A 6,778-nucleotide genomic window follows, 5' to 3' on the forward strand; every position below is an offset into this window, starting at 1 on the left:
TGTGCAATGCTATGTCCATGTTTAATGCTATTGTCAGGAACCACTTTTTCGCTGCCTGATCCATGGCTTTTTTTATACCTGTGGTGTTTAAATCTGCTGCCACTAGTGGCCGCCCTCTGGAGCACTCAGAACTCAGGTGTGCCTTGTTACCTCGGTTGAGCCCTAGCCAATACATCCAGCTGGCCCTTGTTACCTGTGATTACCCTGCCTTTATGAACCTGCCCTGCCCTTCAGTCAGGGCCTTTGTATTGAAGTCTATGGATCTTTCTTCTGTGGCTTGGCACCTGTACTGTTCCTGGTCCCCTGCTTTGTGTCCTGATCAAGCGGGCTCCCTGCTTTGTGTCCTGATCAAGCGGGCTCCCTGCTTTGTGTCCTGATCAAGCGGGCTCCCTGCTTTGTGTCCTGATCAAGCGGACTTGCTGCTTTGTGTCCTGATCAAGCGGACTTGCTGCTTTGTGTCCTGATCAAGCGGACTTGCTGCTTTGTGTCCTGATCAAGCGGACTCGCTGCTTTGTGTCCTGATCAAGCGGTCTCGCGGCTTTGTGTCCTGATCAAGCGGACTCGCGGCTTTGTGTCCTGATCAAGCGGACTCGCGGCTTTGTGTCCTGATCAAGCGGACTCGCTGCTTTGTGTCCTGATCAAGCGGACTCGCTGCTTTGTGTCCTGATCAAGCGGACTCGCTGCTTTGCGTCCTGATCAAGCGGACTCGCTGCTTTGCGTCCTGATCAAGCGGACTCGCTGCTTTGCGTCCTGATCAAGCGGACTCGCTGCTTTGCGTCCTGATCAAGCGGACTCGCTGCTTTGCGTCCTGATCAAGCGGACTCGCTGCTTTGCGTCCTGATCAAGCGGACTTATAATCCATATAATTAACACATCATCGATATATCTCTTCCACAGCACCAGGTCTGCTTCAAATGGATTGTTGTGCCATATCTGTTCTGCTTCCCATTCGGCTACGAAAAGGTTGGCGTAACTCGGCACGAACCTGGCACCCATGGCTGTCCCACATAGATGACGGTAAAACTGGTGTTCAAACCAGAAATAGTTATATTTCAAAATAAAATCGATACATTCCAAAATGAAATCCTTCCGATGTGTTGCATGTTATCTCCATGTTTAATGCTATCTCAATGAGTAGTGTTATGTCCATGTTTAATGCTATGTCCATATTTAATGTTATCTCTATGTGTAATGTGTGACAGTGTAAACCCCAGGGAGATGCTTAGTGTGGCATTTGGGTACAGGTGCTATCCAGATCGTAAATATGGGTCCCTAGGGTGGAGCAATTGGAGAGCAGGGTGGGCCAATGCTACGTTTCCCCATGCTGTGGAAATTCCATGCCGAGTTTTCCAGGACGCAAGAAATCTGCAGGATCCGGTCCGGGATGCCAATGGGGCCGGCATCAGGCACAGGTGCTGGACATTAAAAACCCCTGGAGCTTGATACTCAGAGAGACTGTTGGGGGAAGAGGAAGTTCCCTGTGCTCCCAGGGCAAGGAGAGGCCCCGAAGAAGACAATCCCTGAGCCAAGTGACGCAATACCTGCCTGGACGTTTTGTGTGTTGTCTGGGGGAGGTTTTCCAGAGCCTGGCGTAGCTGGGTCTGGCTGGGAGGTTGAGGTAGTGGGTGATTAGGCTGGTCAGTCTGCACCAGCATAGTTCAGTTAGAGAGGGGTCCAATTGGGAGCTAGGTTTTCTTTTGCAGGTTTCACAGATATGCAATACTTTTATCCAGCAAAAAGAAACTTCACGTCCGGATCATCAATAAGTCGTCACAAACACATCAAGGCCATCCTCCATAAGCATATGTATTTCAGCCAGCAATACACAAGGGCACATACCATGCAACAGTCAAACAGTGGTTTTTGGGGTTTAAGCGGTTAAAATAAGGAGGAAAAAAAAGAAAAAAAAAAACAAAAAAAAATGAGCTGCTGTTCCTGGCTCTAATTGCCCTAGAGGACTTAGGTGCTTAGGACCCCTAAAAGTGACATGTATGGCCCTCATGCTATAGGGTTTGTCACATATGGTGGAGGATGCGGGCAAAGCACTGCTATGGTCTGTGGGCAGAAAGCAGGAACCAAAAAAAAAATACGAAAAAAACAAAAAAAAAAATGAGCTGCTGTTCCTGGCTCTAATTGCCCTAGAGGACTTAGGTGCTTAGGACCCCTAAAAGTGACATGTATGGCCCTCATGCTATAGGGTTTGTCACATATGGTGGAGGATGCGGGCAAAGCACTGCTATGGTCTATGGGCAGAAAGCAGGAACCCAAAAAAAAAGAGAAAAAAAAGTCGCTTTATTTTAACCGCTTAAACCCCAAAAACCACCGTTTGACTGTTGCATGGTATGTGCCCTTGTGAATTGCTGGCTGAAATACATATGCTTATGGAGGATGGCCTTGATGTGTTTGTGTTGACTTATTGATGATCCGGACGTGAAGTTTCTTTTTGCTGGATAAAAGTATTGCATATCTGTGAAACCAGCAAAAGAAAACCTAGCTCCCAATTGGAGCCCTCTCTAACTGAACTATGCTGGTCCAGACTGACCAGCCTAATCACCCACTACCTCAACCTCCCAGCCAGACCCAGCTACGCCAGGCTCTGGAAAACCTCCCCCAGACAACACACAAAACGTCCAGGCAGGTATTGCCTCACTTGGCTCAGGGATTGTCTTCTTCAGGGCCTCTCCTTGCCCTAGGAGCACAGCGAACTTCCTCTTCCCCCAACAGTCTCTCTGAGTATCAAGCTCCAGGGGCTTTTAATGTCCAGCACCTGTGCCTGATGCCGGCCCCATAGGAATCCCGGACCGGATCCTGCAGATTTCTTGCCTCCTGGAAAACTCGGCATGGAATTTCCACAGCATGGGGAAACGGAGCATTGGCCCACCCTGCTCTCCAATTGCTCCACCCCAGGGACCAGGGCCGGCCTTTGGGGTGTGCGACCGCACAGGGCGCCACACTCCAGGGGGCGCCGCCGCGGGGTCCGCCGCCGCCGCAACGCGGTCCGACGCCACTGCCGCCGCGGGGTCCGCCGCAGCGCGGTCCGACGCCCCTGCCGCCCGGGGTCCGCTGCCGCCAGTATGGGGGCACCCGGCACCCCTCCAGAGACTGACAGTAATGTCCGCCGCTGGAGGAGCAGGCTCGCAAGGGAGCAGTATCGGAGGTCTTTAACAGACCTCCGATACCGCTCCCTTGTGATCCCTGCGGCAACAGCTGCTGTGCGCCGGGGTTTGCTGTCAGATCCCGGCGCACAGCACTGAAGCCGCGCCCACCAGTCTCCGTGCCCTCTGACCCGGAAGAAGAGAAGACAGAAGAACTAAGAAGAAGAGCGAAGAGGAGGCAAAGAAACTGAAAGAGGAAAGGTAGGAAAGCATAGAGTGACAGTGAGAGTGGATTGGTGTATATGTGTGGTTTGGTATATATGTGTGGTTTGGTATATATGTGTGGTTTGGTATATATGTGTGGTTTGGTATATATGTGTGGTTTGGTATATGTGTGGATTGGTATATATGTGTGGTTTGGTATATATGTGTGGTTTGGTATATATGTGTGGTTTGGTATATGTGTGGATTAGTATATATGTGTGGATTGGTGTATATGTGTGGATTGGTGTATATGTGTGGATTGGTATATATGTGTGGATTGGTGTATATGTGTGGATTGGTGTATATGTGTGGATTGGTGTATATGTGTGGATTGGTGTATATGTGTGGGTTGGTGTATACGTGTGTGGATTGGTATATATGTGTGGTTTGGTATATGTGTGGATTGGTGGATATGTGTGGATTGGTATATATGTGTGGATTGGTATATATGTGTGGATTGGTATATATGTGTGGATTGGTGTATATGTGTGGATTGGTGTATACGTGTGTGGATTGGTGTATATATGTGGATTGGTGTATATGTGTGGATTGGTGTATATGTGTGGATTGGTGTATATGTGTGGATTGGTATATATGTGTGGATTGGTGTATATGTGTGGATTGGTGTATATGTGTGGATTGGTGTATATGTGTGGATTGGTGTATATGTGTGGATTGGTGTATATGTGTGGAGTGGATTGGTGTATATGTGTGGATTGGTGTATATGTGTGGGTTGGTGTATGTGTGTGGATTGGTATGTGTGTGTGGATTGGTATACGTGTGGATTGGTGTATGTGTGTGGATTGGTATATATGTGTGGATTGGTGGATGTGTGTGGATTGGTAAGGGTGTGAGAGTGATGGGTGTTATGCTGTACCATTTCCAATGTATTTTTCATTATATAATTATGCTCTAAAGTACATCATAACTCCCATCACTCTATACTGTTCCATACAGTGGCAGAGCTGGGAGGCAGAGGCCTTGCACCCTCACCGCAGGACTTCTGAAAGGTAAGTGAACTTCAAAGAGGGAGAGGGTAGATAGTTAGGAGGGGGTAGATAGGGAGAATGGAGTGAGACGGGGTACATAGGGCAATCATACTCCTATCATGCCAAGTAGTCTACGAGTACATCCTGGAATCTGCGGGCATGATAAGAATGTGATTGCTGTTAATCATATATATATATATATATATATATATATATATATAAAAATATTGTTATTTAATTGTTTTGTTATGTGTTATGGTGTGGGGGGGGGTCATATTCGGTTTCGGCCAGGTAAATGCTGCACTTTTGGTTTCAGTCCAGAATTCGTTTCGGTGCATCCCTACTACTAAGCCAGACAATGAAGTGGTAGGCCTACACCACATCAATGGTTGGCGTAGTATATAGTGATTGGGGTTTTGTTACAAGTTTTTATTCCTTTCTTTTTTTGGGATGGGGGGGCGCCAGACGAGTAGTCCGCACAGGGCGCCAGAACACCTAAGGCCGGCTCTGCCAGGGACCCATATTTACCCAAATGCCACACTAAGCATCTCCCTGGGGTTTACACTGTCACAAATGCTATGTCCATGTTTAATGCTTTATCCATGTGTAAGACAGTGTCAGTGTTTAATGCTATCTCCATGTTTAATGTTATCTCTATGTGCAATGCTATGTCCATGTTTAATGCTATTGTCAGGAACCACTTTTTCGCTGCCTGATCCATGGCTTTTTTTATACCTGTGGTGTTTAAATCTGCTACCACTAGTGGCCGCCCTCTGGAGCACTCAGAACTCAGGTGTGCCTTGTTACCTCGGTTGAGCCCTAGCCAATACATCCAGCTGGCCCTTGTTACCTGTGATTACCCTGCCTTTATGAACCTGCCCTGCCCTTCAGTCAGGGCCTTTGTATTGAAGTCTATGGATCTTTCTTCTGTGGCTTGGCACCTGTACTGTTCCTGGTCCCCTGCTTTGTGTCCTGATCAAGCGGGCTCCCTGCTTTGTGTCCTGATCAAGCGGGCTCCCTGCTTTGTGTCCTGATCAAGCGGGCTCCCTGCTTTGTGTCCTGATCAAGCGGACTTGCTGCTTTGTGTCCTGATCAAGCGGACTTGCTGCTTTGTGTCCTGATCAAGCGGACTTGCTGCTTTGTGTCCTGATCAAGCGGACTCGCTGCTTTGTGTCCTGATCAAGCGGTCTCGCGGCTTTGTGTCCTGATCAAGCGGACTCGCGGCTTTGTGTCCTGATCAAGCGGACTCGCGGCTTTGTGTCCTGATCAAGCGGACTCGCTGCTTTGTGTCCTGATCAAGCGGACTCGCTGCTTTGTGTCCTGATCAAGCGGACTCGCTGCTTTGCGTCCTGATCAAGCGGAGTCGCTGCTTTGCGTCCTGATCAAGCGGACTCGCTGCTTTGCGTCCTGATCAAGCGGACTCGCTGCTTTGCGTCCTGATCAAGCGGACTCGCTGCTTTGCGTCCTGATCAAGCGGACTTATAATCCATATAATTAACACATCATCGATATATCTCTTCCACAGCACCAGGTCTGCTTCAAATGGATTGTTGTGCCATATCTGTTCTGCTTCCCATTCGGCTACGAAAAGGTTGGCGTAACTCGGCACGAACCTGGCACCCATGGCTGTCCCACATAGATGACGGTAAAACTGGTGTTCAAACCAGAAATAGTTATATTTCAAAATAAAATCGATACATTCCAAAATGAAATCCTTCCGATGTGTTGCATGTTATCTCCATGTTTAATGCTATCTCAATGAGTAGTGTTATGTCCATGTTTAATGCTATGTCCATATTTAATGTTATCTCTATGTGTAATGTGTGACAGTGTAAACCCCAGGGAGATGCTTAGTGTGGCATTTGGGTACAGGTGCTATCCAGATCGTAAATATGGGTCCCTAGGGTGGAGCAATTGGAGAGCAGGGTGGGCCAATGCTACGTTTCCCCATGCTGTGGAAATTCCATGCCGAGTTTTCCAGGACGCAAGAAATCTGCAGGATCCGGTCCGGGATGCCAATGGGGCCGGCATCAGGCACAGGTGCTGGACATTAAAAACCCCTGGAGCTTGATACTCAGAGAGACTGTTGGGGGAAGAGGAAGTTCCCTGTGCTCCCAGGGCAAGGAGAGGCCCCGAAGAAGACAATCCCTGAGCCAAGTGACGCAATACCTGCCTGGACGTTTTGTGTGTTGTCTGGGGGAGGTTTTCCAGAGCCTGGCGTAGCTGGGTCTGGCTGGGAGGTTGAGGTAGTGGGTGATTAGGCTGGTCAGTCTGGACCAGCATAGTTCAGTTAGAGAGGGGTCCAATTGGGAGCTAGGTTTTCTTTTGCAGGTTTCACAGATATGCAATACTTTTATCCAGCAAAAAGAAACTTCACGTCCGGATCATCAATAAGTCGTCACAAACACATCAAGGCCATCCTCCATAAG

This window comes from Spea bombifrons, chromosome 1, assembly GCF_027358695.1.
Source record: "Spea bombifrons isolate aSpeBom1 chromosome 1, aSpeBom1.2.pri, whole genome shotgun sequence".
Taxonomy (NCBI): domain Eukaryota; kingdom Metazoa; phylum Chordata; class Amphibia; order Anura; family Pelobatidae; genus Spea; species Spea bombifrons.